Genomic DNA, 15,428 nt, shown 5'->3' with positions numbered 1-15,428 from the left:
TGTTGTATGTATTATATATTGTATTCTGACAACAGAGTAGGCTAGAGAAAAGAAAATGTCACTAAGAAAATCGTAAGAGGGGTACCATGTGACTCTTGATCTTGGAGTTGTGAGTTTAAGTCCCATGTTGGGTAAAGAGATTACTTAAAAATAAAATATTTTAAAAAATTATAAGAGAAAATACACTTACAGAATTGGAGTTTACCAAGTCTCCAAAAAAATTTCCAGGTATATTTATTCAAGAAAAATCCATGTCTGTGTGGACCTGCACAGCTCAAACCCCTGCTGTTCAAGGGTCAGCTGTGCTGTTGGGTGTGGAAGACCTCGGAGAAAACTGCCTTTTTTTGCCCCACTCCCCGCCCCACCTGGTTCCCCGAGAAGCTGCTTCTTGTAGGAAGTGTGCCTGCTGGGCAGAAAGAGAGACACGTGTAATGGCCGTAAAATGTGAGGGTCGTACAGCAGGAGGAGGTGGGGAAGCATCACTGTGGAGGCGATGGCTGAGTCTAAGAGTAATCGGTAGGAACCGGCCAGATGTTCGAAGATGCCAGGACTTTGGAGGCATCTGAGAGTCCAGAGTGGTTGGGGGCGATGGTGGATGTCCGGCAAGAGTGTTAAACCATCGTAGGTGATCGCTGGGACAGTCTGTGCTGGGGTTTCCCTCTATTGTCCACACAGAGGGTGCGAAACTGCACTCTGGGTATCTGGCCAAAGAGTGCAGTCAGAGATCAGTTGCTACCACACTCAATTAATTCTACTTGGATTAAACTCTCTTTTTGACAACTGACTAAGGGTTCTGCAGTCCACCCTTCTAGAGGCCTTGGATGGACATTGTAGTCTGGAATCCCTTGAAATTGTATTCAAAATTGTGCGTTTGGTGAAGGGAGGGGAGGCTCTGTCTCTTGATTTAGAGTTTCATAGGGGTTTGAAACCACCTACCTGCTGAACTCCCTTAACTCCCCCTGCCCCCAGAGAGAGCCATGCACCTCCCCTATGTGGAGGGGTCTTTACTGAATTGTACTTTGGATGCCGTCACTGCTGTCTCCACCTATGGAGGTGTGCTGACAGCTTGGAGCCTGGACCCTGCTTCAGATTCTGGGTCTCCCTCTCTCTCTGCCTGCCCCCCCCCCCCCCCCCGCCCAGAAAATAAGTAACCATGAAGAAAAGGGGGGGTACCTTCAGGATTAAATTCATTCTTTTGTTAGCAATGCAAATAAATCCCTTTAATCTGTCAGAAAATTTTTTTTTAAATCTTAGTGGCATTCAGTTTGCCTATCTGATCATACTTCCTTTTTCATATAAGCTGTTAGAAATCTTGAGTACGATGAACTAGTCATTCATCAAAAGTAAGCACCCAGTAGCTTAGAGCTGAAATTGTAGGTTGTTAACTCTGTGAATGTAGACGATTCATAGGCATTTTTGATGCATTTTCATAATGTCCATATTTTTGATTCCATTAAATGTCCCTCATTGTCTCTCTTTTTCTCATGTAATTTATTTTGTATTTTATGTATCTCTGTAATGCATACTATACTTGGGGGCAAGGTAGGATATTTAAAAATAAACCTTAAGCCATCTGTGTTTAGAGATTTCCCCTTTGGAAAAATGTTCTCTTTTGTTGTGTATTCCTTTTGCTATGTAACACATACTTTTTACTTGGGACTTTTCTTTTTCCTATCTCTGCTTAGAAAAATACACTCACCCTTTATGGTAAAAGGACTAGTTTAAATGCTTTTGCTGCTTAGATGTCTTATCCAATACCCTGACCCTTGCAAAGTAGTTTTCAAGTCTGTTGGCATTGAGAATATGTCTAGATTAGGGCCTGACATTTTTAGTGAACTTCTACCCTCTCTATGCAGTATTTTTTTTTTTTTTAATGTTTATTTATTTTTGAGAGAGAGAGAGATAATGCAAGCAGGGGAGGGGCAGAGAGAGAATCCGAACCAAGTAGGTTCCAGGTTCTGAGCTGTCAGCAGAGTCCCACGCGGGGTTCAAACTCATGAACTGTGAGGTCATGACCTGAGCCGAAGTGGAACGCTCAACCGACTGAGCCACCCAGGCGCCCTGTGATGTAGTGTTTTTTTTTTTTTTTTATCCTTAAGGCATCTATCATTTTGTGCTTGGCTGTGATCTTTATATACGTGTTTGCCCTCACCCCTTCGTGTGATCTTAACTGGTCAGTCCAGTATTAGTATCCTATTTTGTAATTCCCATCCCCTCCTCCTTCCTCAGTTGTATGTAATCTTTGTGGTGATTCTCTTAAGACACTTGACAGGATGGCTCCTGGGAGCCAGTGGAGGCCTGGATGCACACGCAGGTGAACAGTTGTAATCGTAGTGGTGATTTGGTTGGTTCATATTAGTCATGGTGGATATTTACTGGTTTGCATCAGGGTTCCTGAACTTCATCAGAGTCCCAAAAATAGTCACTTGGTTGAAGCCATTGCTGTATATACTAAGTTGGTAGGAATCACAGAAATTGAATAACCATTAGGTTGGTTGATAAAATCAGAGTTTAGAGTTTTCTGTAGTTGGGCAGAAAATTTGCTAAAACAGCAATAGTAGTTATTTGTCTTTAAAAAATTGCCAGCATGAGGTCAGGGAGACCCAGGTTAGCAGTAGGCAGCTTGTGAGAAAAAGACCTCTATTGATCACTTTTTACATTAGAGTGGGCTAGGTTATGTAGTGGTTAAACTCACATATGCGCACACGTACACACGCCTAAAGTCCCAGTGGCTTAAAATACAGAGGTATTTTCGGTATTTTATTTGTCATTGGCTCAGGTTGGCAGAGGTCTCTGCTCACGAGGGTGCTCCATAAGAGTGCCGCTCGCACATTGCCAGAGGAAGGCCCTGTTTTTCTGGAGGCTCTGTTCCACCCAGGAGGAGTAAAAGCTCTGGCCAGAAGTGAATGGATGCACTCCCACTTACAAGTCATTGGCCAAATGTAGTCACATGGTGCCTCCCCAATCACAAGGGGGCTCGGAAATGTACCCTTAACTGTGCCTGCCAGCCACACTGACGACTGCGCCATCCTGTTCTAGCACATGACTGGCTGGTTGAGCTGTACTGAACGCTCGTTACCATTCTGTTCCGTGGATGGGCCCCTGCTAACTTTGCATCTAGAGAAGGAGTTCCTCACAGATGGTGTTACGACTCGACAGTCTTTTGTTTTGAATCTCTACAGTTGTGTTTGCTTCCTCATTGATACCTTTTTTTCTGAAGCATCTTTATTATTTTTCTCCGTTTCTCCTTTCTTGGCTCCTTTTGAGAGTACAAGTTGTATAAATGAGGCTGCACTGTCTTACCTGCTTTGAGGGACCATGAAATCGACTCTCTAATCCATATATTTAGGGTTGTTTTAGTTTAGGTCTGGATACAACGTTTATACTTGTTGACTAGCGTTAATATTTGATGTTCATTGGGTTAGTATAAAGAGTGATCTGCATGTAAAGCCTTCTTCTAAGATGAGAACTAATACTGGTCTTCACAGATTGGTGGCAGTAGATGCTATTTTTGTATTTTAAAGGAGGTACGCTCGTTTTTATGAGGATCAGAGTTGTACGTTACGTGGCAATTTTGAATACTGTGCTAAATTCGTGAAGAGCAGATGTGGACTCTCCTGTTGGCCGTCCTGATGTGAAACTAGTTTGAAGAGTGCAATCCTGAATTTTTCAGTACCGTGTATTCAAATTAGCAGAAACCATCTTTTTTTTGCTTTTGTTGTTTTTGAATAGTACCGTGGGTTGTTTTCTTAAATAAGGTTGACTGTGTTTTTCCTCCCCCTGCTCAATTTGAGTCTCTGGAGCCTGTTCTATTTTTACTTGTGGATCCGGCAGGCTGAGGCGGTCTCTGATTTCATGCTCTGCAGATCAACAGGAGATCTCTTGTAAGATGAGAATTGTGTAGTGGGTGACTATTTGGAGAGTAAACAGCCCTTAGTAGTTGGTAAACACTTACTGAGATATGTTTTCAGTAACAGCAATTTTTAGCAATGTCTTTGGTACTGTGACTAAAGATAGTCACGAATAAATTCAGTAGTTGGCTTTTTGCTGTAAGGAATTGTTAGAAGTAATTTTTTGAAGTATTGTTGAAGCTTTATCTCCTATATGTTTTATTTTTTAACTGTCTTTAAGGGATCACTGAAAGTAATTTATGTGGAATATTTACACATTCTTGGGAATAAGCCAGGACCGTTGAATTAAAAAAAAGTTTACAAGAAAGTCTTGCAAAATCATTTCATTATAAAATGAAAGTAAAACAGTACCGTTTAAAGTTCAAATCCAGCAACATTTATTCTTCCCAGCGCATCAGAATCTGCTTGGGGCTGGGGTTGAAAAGATTATTTGATTATTGTTAGATTACCTTTGGTAAACATTGCAGACAAGGCCTAATGACACTCCCCCCCTCCGAGTGATGGACATTTAAGCTGCTTGTTATGAGACTTGGCCTGTCCTGCATTTCTGGCTTCTCTGCTGCTGGCATCTACTTGCTCCTTACTTGCTCCTTCCGGGTCTCTGGGTGACCTGACGTGGTGTCCGATTTCAGTTTATGAGTCCATTTACTTTGCAAAACTGAGTCAAGTTTTCAGATAGTTTTGTTTTAAAGTTGAAGTCTGATCTTTTATTTCTTGGGCAGGTGAATGAATGCGGTCGAGCAGAGCTTCTTTGAATCGCAGGACATTTCTAAAGGCAGCTGGGATACTTCCCCACCGTTTTCCCACACTCTAACTCTTCCCGCTTTTACCAACTCTAAACTCTTGGTCTGTATATTCACAGTGTATTCTCTGACGTTGGTTTGCCCAGTCCTTTTTTTTTTTTTTTTTTAAGGTATGATTTTCTTTTCCCTGAGTTTTCCCTGCTCGCCACTGCTCCTTTTTTCCTTAATCTGTGCCGAATTAGACGTACCCGACGTGGTGGAGAGCCGCATGGAACTGTGTTTGTTGGATAGACAGTTGTGTATTTATGTTGACGTTGGAGCACCAGGGTGTTGATAGGAAGAGGGGCCACAGGGTGTGATAACATATTTATTACTGTTTCTCACTAAATGGAACCAGGGCTCCATGGAAAAATGGCTGATTTGCCTGGGATTGGAAATGTTCAGAACATCCTGTTTAGGTAACAGAAAGCAAGAAAGCAATCAAAGATCAATGGGCAGGCAGCTCTATCACTGGGCAAGGTTCCCATTGCATAGATTGCTCGTTGGGACATTTTGGGTGGATAAAATGAGTAGAAATCATGGATTAAAACACAGAACTGTGTTAAAATCCACGACTTCATAATACTAAAGCCAATAACAAACAACAGCAACAGCAGTAATAACAAAACACCTAATAGTCACCTTTGGAAGATGCTGTGCCACCAACTTATTCTGAAGGTAAGAGTAAAGAATCAAGTATTTGTCTTTCCAGACTTTCCTAGGTAACTGAAGAGTTGGTAAAGAGAAGTTTCTCTTTATACATTGCAGCTAATCAGTGAAAGAATTAGAATCTCGTCATTTTGCAGCCTGTAATGAAATAGATGTAGGCAATGATGAGTAACCGCTACTGAAGCCACAACGTGACACGGTGGCAGCTCCTGAACCCACACCTCATAAAAAGAGGGGCCGGCCAGACAGGTGCCTCCTCGGGAGAGGCAGTGGCCCCCCGTGCCTCTTGATCTGCCAGTCTACAGGAAACACAAGGTATAGCAGAACGTGTTCAGAGACCCGGTGAGAGGACACACTCTGTAAAATCTAGACGTGAATTCTGTAGGACGGGTGTCTTGGTTTCTTCCACACATGAGTGACCAAAGAAAAAGGCTTAGGGAACCTGTAAAGAGACTTACTAGCCAAATGAAATGTGGGGATCTTATTTGGGTGGATCTTGATTGTAACCAGCTAATTGTGAGTCTCGTGGAGCAAAAGGGAGAACGTGAGTGCCGTATAGGTGATACTAGCAAAACGTAAATCTTTCTTAGGGTGTAACATTGTGGTCATGTTTTAGAGCGTATATTAAAGTTTTGACAGATGGAAGTACGACAGCTGGTGTTCTTTGTGCGCTGCGGCCACAGCCGAGAGTGCGCTCAGGCTTCAGGAGAGGCTTTGCCTCCGGTGTCTTGTGGTGTGGCAAAGAAGTCTGGTTGGACCCCGGGAGACCAGTGAAATTGCCAGTGCCTGCTCCTTCCAGTAGATTTGGAATGGGATCAGAGGTGGACTGTCCGCTCCCGGCTCAGTGCCGGAAAACCAGCTTGGGCATGTGCTCGAGTGCCCAAGAAGGTGACCTGGACCTGCACGGTGGCACGTAATTTTACTGTCCCACTTTTCTGCTGAAAATTCACTAATTTTTAAAAAAATTTTTAAAGTTTTTATTTATTCTTGAGAGAGCGTGCTGGAGCACGAGTGGGGGAAGCAGAGAGAGAGACACACACAGAATCCGAAGCAGGCTCCAGGCTCCGAGCTGTCAGCACAGAGCCTGATGCGGGGCTCGAACCCACAAACCATGAGATCATGACCTGAGCTGAAGTCAGATGCTTAACCAACTGAGTCACCCAGGCACCCTGAAAATTTGCTAAATTTCAAAAGTCATATATGTTGATGCTTTGATCCTAACTGAATTGAATAAAATTCAGCTTTGTGTGGGGAAATGTGTTTTCTCAATTGTTAAGTTTTTTATTTTGAGTTGCTCACTCAGACTAAGACCTGTAGAACTTTTGGTGATGGTATTTATGGTTTATAATTTGAATTATCTGTGAAACTTGAATTCATGCCTAATTTTTTCAAACGTAATATTAACTCTAACTTATCATCAATTCATGATTGTCTAATGGTGTGCATTTTACTAGGGTGTACCCAAAACTACAGGAAAAAACATGGTACCCCCTGAACTACAGATTTACCGAAAGATTTAAGAAAAACCATGAATATTGAATTAAACAAGGATATATTACAGGGTTAAAGTGAAAAATGTGCCTTAATCTTTAAGATAAAAAAGATTGGAGGGGCGCCTGGGTGGCTCAGTCGGTTAAGCGTCCGACTTCGGCTCAGGTCACGATCTCACGGTTTGTGGGTTCCAGCCCTGCGTTGGGCTCTGTGCTGACAGCCTGGAGCCTGCTTCGGGTTCTGTCTCCCTTGCTCTCTGCCCCTCCCCCACTGATGCTCTGTTTCTCTCTGTCTTAAAAATTAATAAATATAAAAAAATTTAAAATAAGAAAATGATATTTGAAAGAAATTAATGTTTGAGGATCTTCATGATTCTCTGTAGAGTTTTATTTTGTCACCTCCTTAGTTTATTTATGTGTCTCCTGGTTGGGCTAAGGATTTTTTTTTTTTTTTTTTTTTTTTTTTTTTGAGAAAGAATGAGAGAGAGAATCCCAGGAGGGGCAGAGAGAGAGAGAGGAGTGGGGCTCACCCGAAGCAAGCTCAAGCTTACCTGATGTGGGACTTGAACTCACCAACGGTGAGATCATGACCTGAGCTAAAGTCAGATGCTTAATGACTGGGCCACCCAAGCGCCCGTGTTTTGTTGTTGTTGTTGTTGTTGTTGTTGTACTATTAGGATTGAAATAACTTTTGAGACCCATTTTTTTAATGTTTATTAAGTTTTTTTGTTGTTCTTTTGAGAGAGGAAGGGCACAAGTGAGCAAAGAAAGGCAGAGAGAGAGAGAGGGAGAGAGAGAGGGAGAAGCAGGGCTCACCCAATGTAGGGCTCAAACTCACAAACCATGTGATCATGACCTAAGCTGAAGCCAGATGCTTAACCAACTGAGCCACCCAGGTGACCCGAGACCCATTTCTTTTAATTAGATATTTGCTTGAGTACTAGGCAAGCTGTATTGAGAACCTTTGTTCATATATATTTTTTTAAGGTTTGTTTACTTATTTGAGAGAGAGTGCACATGCGTATGCATAGGGGAGGGTCAGAGACAGAGGGAGAGAGGGAATCACAAGCAGGCTCTGAGCTGTCAGCACTGAGCTCCGTGTGGAGCTCAATCTCATGAACTGTAGGGTCATGACCTGAGCCAAAATCAAGAGTCAGATGCTTAATTGACTGAGCCCCCCAGGCACCCCTTTTTTTCATAATTTTGATTGGGCTTCTTGGTTGTAAATTCTTATGTTTGCCTAGTGTTAATAGACATAACTAGCTACTCTTTATTGCTTGCTTTCCTGTTACACTATTTATTCCTCACGCTGACTTGCTTTACTGTTGAGGATAACCTTGGCTCTGCCTTCAGTAAATGGGGGACTCCGTGCTGGTTTAGAAACCTGCTGGGGACCAATGAATTTGTTTGCGTCAGTATTTTTCTTGGGCTAAAAGTCTTTGCTGCGTTTTTCCAGAGGAGCCCTCGGAGCTTTAGTCCCCAGACTTTACATCTGTTGCAACTGAAGAGAAATTTACCAGTAATATATATTTTTTTCCTTTCCGGAAAAGAGCTTTGAAGAAGAGTATAGTAAAATCTCTTACCCTCTTACATAGGGAAAGAGGGCTTGACCTTGTTTGAAAGTTTTATAGCTTTTCAGCCATAGGATCATGAGAATTACCTTAGATAACACTTAAAGTGCTGACATATCAGATTTAATCTTCAAATTTAATTCTGCAGTCATTTAACAAATATTTGAGCGCCCACGTCTCTAAGAGTAACACTTAACAGAATGTGAAAATCTTGCACAGAGTTTACATTCCGTGTGGGCAGATAGGTAATAAACTAGATAATTAAGTTAAAAATGTGGTGTGTTAGGTCGTGATAAGTGCCCGGGAGAGAAAATGAGGCCGAGAGAATGGCACGTCGGAGGTGGTGTCTCCAGGCTGAGGGAGGGACCTTGCGGCTCCCAGGTGGGGGGAGAGGCTGGCAGAGGGGCAGCTCGCCGCGGGTGGCGGCCCGGCCTTTACAGCAGTGAGACTTTGGTTCTGACTCTGAGGTGAGACCAGCCTGTAGAAGTTCTTCGGCAGAAGAGTGACATGATCCAGCTTACGTTTGAACAGGATCACTTGGCTTGCGGTGCGAGCATGTGGCCTGCAGGGAGATGAGCGGAAACAAACTGGTTGGTGGTTATGAGGCTTGAGTGGGAAGGCGGGTGCGATGCCTGGTGGCTCGGACCAGGATGCTGGCCGTGGAGATGATAAACGGTTGAACTCTTGGTTACATTTTCTAAATGGAGCTGTCAGGATTTACTGGTGAATCAGACTTTTTTGGAGTGGTGCGTGTGTGTGTGTGAGAGAGTTTTCAGGGCGCCTTCAGGGTTTTTGGCCTGAGCAGCTGGAAGGGCGGACTTGGCACTGACCGGGGTGGAAGGACCGCAGGACCAGGACATTACCAGGGGCTCGTTTTGAACACACAGGGTTGGGATGCTCGTTAGACATCGATGTGGGGGAGTCATGTAGGCAGCTTATCACATATGATCAGGAATCTCCGAGCTTTGGCTCGGAGACCTCACCGGGCAGCTGTGTGTAGATTGTATAGAAACCATGAGGCTGGCCAGGATCAGTAAGCAGGGGATCAAGGAGGAAGGTTTGGCACGCCGGCATAAGCAGAGAAATTCGCAGAAGCTAGTGATGGGGCTGTGAGGGGCTGTGAGGAGGAGTGGTCTGGGAGATAAACGGGCAATCAGAACATGGCAGCTGTCAGCGGCCAAAGAAAGTTCCAAGGAGGGCTGGGGGCACCTGTGTTAAATGAGAGGTCAGGTAAGATAAGGACTGATAAAGGTCATTAGAGGTGATGGGTGACTTGGAGGACGGTTTCTGGGGTGTGATGGGGGCAGACGCCAGATCAGTGGGAGCCTGAGAGAGCGGGATGGGGGAAGTGGAGGCAGACACGCAGAGCAGCCCTCTGAAAAGCTGGGCTGTAAAACGGGAACAGAGATGGGGCAGTAGCTGGAATGAACTTGGCTTCCTGTTTCTTGTACAGATTGGAGAAATGATCGCATGTTTATTGATGGGATTGAATTCAGTAGAGAGGGGTGCGTTAGGACACGGAGAAGGTAGGGTGATATGGGTTGAAGTTTAGGGAAGAGGGTGGGTCTGTGTAGAGTGTGGAGAATCTTGGAACTTACCTCATAGGTGTTGTTTTTTTTTTTTTTTAATGTTTTATTTATTTTTGAGACAGAGCATGAGCTGGGAAGGGGCAGAGAGAGAGACACACAGAATCCGAAGCAGGCTCCAGGCTCCGAGCTGTCAGCACAGAGCCCGACGCGGGGCTCGAGCCTACCACAAACTGCGAGATCATGATCTGAGCCGAAGTCGGACGCTTAACCGACTGAGGCACCCAGGTGCCCCATGAGTATTTATGTTTAAGAAACATGTTAATTTGTTTAATTTTGTAAGTGACCAGTTTGTTGTACTTTTTTTTTTTTTTTTTTGGTTTGGTTAGCTTTCCTAACTGTAGTAATCATATTCAGATCTCTTTAATCATGTTTTTAAGCCTATGTACATTGCCCAGTTGTTCTAAAACAGTGTTAAATATTTGTGTGTTTTTTTGTAGTAATAGTTTAACTGTTAACTGTGTTATATACTTTAATTTTTATTTTTCTGTCCTAAAGGAACCCTGGTTTATTATTCATCTTCCTGGCTTGTCTTCCGTTAACAGTTGTCACGGTTGTCACGGCAGGCGCCCTGGTTTTGTCTTGTTACCTGACTTCAATGGAATGCTTGTAGTTTTTACTTTAGTGGCATAATGTGTCGTGTGTATACTAAATCTCTAATAAATGCACACATATTTACAGCTTGGTATATATTTAAAAATTTTTTTCTAAAGTTTTTTTTAAGTTTATTATTTTTGAGAGAGTGTGTGTGTGGGGGGGGGGGGGGCAGAGAGAGAATCCCAAGCAGGCTCCACACTGTCAGTGCAGAGCCTGACGGGGCTCAAACCCGTGATCTGTGAGATCGTGACCTGAGCCAAAGTTGGATGCTTAACCGACTGAGCCACCCAGACGCCCCTATGGCATAGTGTATATTATGTGGTAAGTCTTTCTTAGAAATACTGGTACTCTATCTATCTCTGTTTTATTGGGTTTCTCTTTCCAATTAATATCATAAAGTAGATCGTGTATATTACACTGTATGAAAAATTTTCAGCAGCAGTGAAAATCGTGAATGCTTTTTCTCCTTGAACTTTCATTGGATGTCTGTTCAAAGAATTGAGCCTCTTGAATTTGTAGAAGATTCACACTTCTAAAATTTATTGTTGGTAATATTTACTAATACTTCGTTTTAGAAAGAGGTGAATTGCCTAATCTCTGAGGCCTCATTGTGTGGATTCAAACCCCAGCCTCTCTGTTACAGAACCTCTCTGGGTCAGCTTCCACACCCGTGAGATGAGAAGAAACAGTGTTCAACTCCTAGGCAGGAGAGTGGTAATCAGTCCGTGGGAACTGTCACTAATGTTGTGATGTGCAGGTTGTTGGAATACTTGCCCCGTCTTGGGTCTTATGTTTTTCCTTGTGATCTCAACCAGTGAAGGGGTCATGCATGGCACAAAAGAGGGCCTGGAGGACTGTGCTTCCAGCTGGTGAAGGCTCTGGCACCCTTTTGACGGATGGGTTGTGACTCTTCTGTGCCTGCATTAGACACGTTGGCCCTCCAGCGTGTCAGATTGTTTGGACACAAAATGAGGTGATGTTACATGCATTGCTTATCTAGATTGAGGTCTACAATCTAGTAAATACTATATGATAGTGTTTGCTGTTATTAGTATGAATTTTTGTCAAGAGTATTCTCTGTGCTGTTTTGTGCATGACAGGCTTCATGAAATAGGAAATTTTGTTTTCTGGATATGGCTTAATAAAGGAATTACCTTTTGGATTTACTCTGAAAATGTCTGGGACTCGTGTCTGGACTGGTTGGGGAGCTAGGTTCTGACAATATCCTGTTCTTCAAGTGAAACCATGTGGAACTGAGAGCACTCTGTATTTTCCTCTACTTCACCTACATTACATTGTTTAGTAGCTTAAAATTTACAGGAAGCTTACTTCATACTTAGTTTGGTTTCCTCTGTTACCATCTTATTCCTTTTCAGCCCTGATTTTTACATAATTATTTTTTTAATCCAGGTAATACAGTGTATCTGTTTTTCTTCAAAATTCAGCTTCTTGGTTTTAGAATTAAACCTGCTATCTTCTGCTCTCCTAATTGAGTAATTTATCCATTATTTTAATTCCTTTATTTATATATATATTTTTTAATTTTTTTTAATGTTTTATTTATTTTTGAGACAGAGATAGAGCGTGAGCAGGGGAGGGGCAGAGAGAGAGCGAGACACAGAATCCAAAGCAGGCTCCAGGCTCCGAGCTGTCAGCACAGAGCCCGACGCGGGGCTTGAACTCACAAACCGCGAGATCATGACCTGAGCCCAAGTCAGATGCTCAACTGACTGAGCCACCCAGGCACCCCTATTGATATTTTTTTAGTTCTGTTTATTTTCTAACCTTGAGTTGAATGCTTAATACATTTAATTTTAATTCTTGATGAGTTGACAGTAGTTAGATTTGGATCTTTGGGAATAACTTTATTTGTGTATTGAAGACTTTTATATAGTTAGTTTCTTATAATTGCTATTTACTAGGTAATTTGTACTAATTTTTATTTCCTTTTTTTTTTTAAAGTAAGCTCTATGCCCAGCGTGGGGCTCAAACTCAGGACACCGACATCAAGAGTTGCATGCTCTCCCGACTGAGCTGGCCAGGCAGGTGCCCCTGGATTCCATCTTTGCATGGAATAATTCAGCGAGAGGTAGCACATAGATGGTCAGGTCCCCTCCCCGAAGTGGAGTAGTTTGCTGAATTTTGAGCTGTTGTGGCCCAAATAGACGATCTGCTCTCATTCTGTCATGTGTTCAGCCATTTTATTATTTTTGTCTTTTGATCTTTCAGGACTGAAACGGTGATGGCCTTCTATGTTTACTTTGCCCAGTTGTCTTGTATTTAAAGTTTTGGCTGTGAGTATATGTCTTGAAGTTTTATAGTGTACATAGTTTTATGAGCATGTCTTCCTTCTACCGTGATCTTCATCGTTATGGAAGGTGGCCCTTTGAATTGCACTGGTTTTGGGAGTGTGTTGATACTTGCCTGGTGTACTTTTGCCTCCCCTTCACTTTTAACGTTTCTGAGTATGTTTTGTTTTTGGTTGTCTCATGGAGACCCTGTGTCGTTGGATGAAGGTTAGTCTTTATGGACCCAGTGTGAGTTGCTTTGCATTCGTTTTCGTTAATGTTGTATGTTTGGTTTTGCGTCTGTAATACTGTTTTTTCATTGCCTGTCATTTTGCTTATTTCTTTTTCCTCTTAACATTATTTTCTTGATTTGCTGTCCCTTACCTCATTTGGTAAGTCATGTATCCTGTTTCATTACGTGTATGGTACCATTGGTGGTAAGATGGCTCGCTGTTCTGATAACCACCACTGTGGTTAAGAGCTGCTGAAGAAACGCGCATGCCATCGATTGTGATACGCGTGCTGATTTCAGGTACACTAAAAAGTGAAAAACGGTGCAGGGGCGCCTGGGTGGCTCAGTCGGTTGAGTGTCTGACTTTGGCTCAGGTCATGATCTCGTGAATTCGAGCCCTGCATCAGGCTCTGTGCTGACAGCTCGGAGCCTGGAGCCTGCTTCAGGTTCTGTGTCTCCCTTTGTCTCTGCCCCTCCCCTGCTTGCGCTATGTCTCTGTCTGTCTGTCTGTCTGTCTCTCTCAAAAATAAAAAACATTAAAAAATGATAGAATGATCAATAAAAGATTTTTTAAAAAGGTGAAAACCGGTGCATCTTAGATGAAATAAGGTGGTTGGTTTATAGTTCTGTGGTTACTATTAAAAAGTTGTAGCTTTCATATACTTAAATCTATTATGTTCATTAAATAGATTTTGTTTGAGGAGTGGTTTGTTGTATTCTCAGAGTTCTTGTCTGTTTAAACATGTCTGTCAGTGGCTTTCACAAGTGAAACGATATTTATTAAGAGTTTTTGAGCTACGTTACCTTCCCCTTAATACCCAGTAAACGTTACTTAACTCCGTTATCTCCTGGCATCGAGGGTTACTCTAGAGAAATCTGGGGCCAGCCTGACTTCTTCCCCCTTTGTAGGTGACCTGCTTTTGCCTTGGGTGTTGGTAGAATTCTTTGTTCAGCCTGGAAATTCAGTGACTTCGTCGGGATGAGCCTGGGTCTGGGTGTGCCTCCCTGTAACATGCTCCTGCCACACGGTGAGCCATTTCAGTGTGTGATTCGGGGCTATTCCTGACACCCCTTTTTCTTCCGTTCTTGTTCTTGCCTCAGGGAGGATCAGCTTGGTGATTGTGGCTCTTCGTTTCCGGTCATTCGCTTATTATTTTTCCAGGTGCTTCCTTTGTGCTTTTCCTCCGTGTTCTGTGTGATTTCTTGAGATGCTTTCAGAACGTTGTCTTTGTCGCATCGGGTCTGCCTCTTCCTTTATATGATGTGGTTTTCACCTGGCCAGTGGCTTCAGTACATCACTCAGTCTTACCTATTTATGTCTGTGAGCAGCCCTTTCAATTTGTCTCATTTATTTCCCTCTTTTTAAAAAAGCCTTTGCTTCTTGTGGTAAAAACAGGTAAAACCACATTGTTTTTGCAAAGATGGGGAAAACCAATTGCAAAGCAGCTAATAGCAAAATACATTCTCCAAGAACACAACTAAGAGACTCGGAAGTGGTTCTACCAAGATACGTTGTTACGCTCGTTTGCAGGCTTAAAGATGTTTGTTTTTGCAGTTGGATAAACTCCTTCTTTTGTGCACGGTAGAAATCTGTTTTTGCCAGGTGTGCTTTTGTGTACAGGGGAGCAGTATTCAAAGGCCTTTTCCCTATTAATTATTGAAAATCTGTTGAAGACTTTTTCGTCGTCCAGCGAGTTGTAATGTAGACTACAAAAAAGTTCACTGAAACCATGACTGACGGGCGCCGGAACAGACCCGGTGTGTGAGTTTCTCCTTCCTGCCGACTTGTTCTTGTTTTATTCTGAAGAAATGAAGGTGACCAACACTGTGCCCCTTGACCTTCGTTCAGGTTGAAGGACGTAGTGAAACTGAATGTGCGCAAATTGTGGTTACTGGGAGTGAGACTTTGTGGCTTCTGCACTTTGAAGCTTGTCAGTTGCTTAGGGAATAGGTTCTCCCTTGGTTCTGTTTGTTTTCAACGGTGGTGGACACACAGCTTCCTTTTTGTTACTGTGGATGCTAACAAAGGTTGTCTTAACTGTTTTCGTGGACTTGCACATTCAGAGTGGCACACAAGTATGCTGGCTACATACTCAGTATTGTGAAAAGCCTGAATTTACTGCTTGAGAGTCTAAACCGCAGCTTATCTCTGTAATTAAAATGATCAGCTTCCTAAGGGTTTCAGACTTAAAACTTAAACACACACTTAAGCTGTGCTCGATTGCCCATAATGTGGCATCTTCCTAAGATACATGTATTTTTACTAATCCGTGAATTCAGCAGATAGTTTCTGAAGGCTGTA

At 42.8% G+C, this 15,428-nt stretch overlaps 1 protein-coding gene across 3 annotated transcripts in view; it reads left to right on the top strand.

The window, feature by feature from the left end:
• Positions 1-15,428, top strand: part of UBE2G1 (ubiquitin conjugating enzyme E2 G1) — a 108,559-nt gene that overhangs the window by 26,217 nt on the left and 66,914 nt on the right. The gene's annotated exons all lie outside the window — the stretch shown is intronic.

This window comes from Acinonyx jubatus, chromosome E1 (genome assembly GCF_027475565.1).
Source record: "Acinonyx jubatus isolate Ajub_Pintada_27869175 chromosome E1, VMU_Ajub_asm_v1.0, whole genome shotgun sequence".
Classification (NCBI taxonomy): domain Eukaryota; kingdom Metazoa; phylum Chordata; class Mammalia; order Carnivora; family Felidae; genus Acinonyx; species Acinonyx jubatus.
The sequence above is the reverse complement of the archived record's forward strand: the minus strand, read 5'-3'. Positions and strand labels throughout refer to the sequence as shown.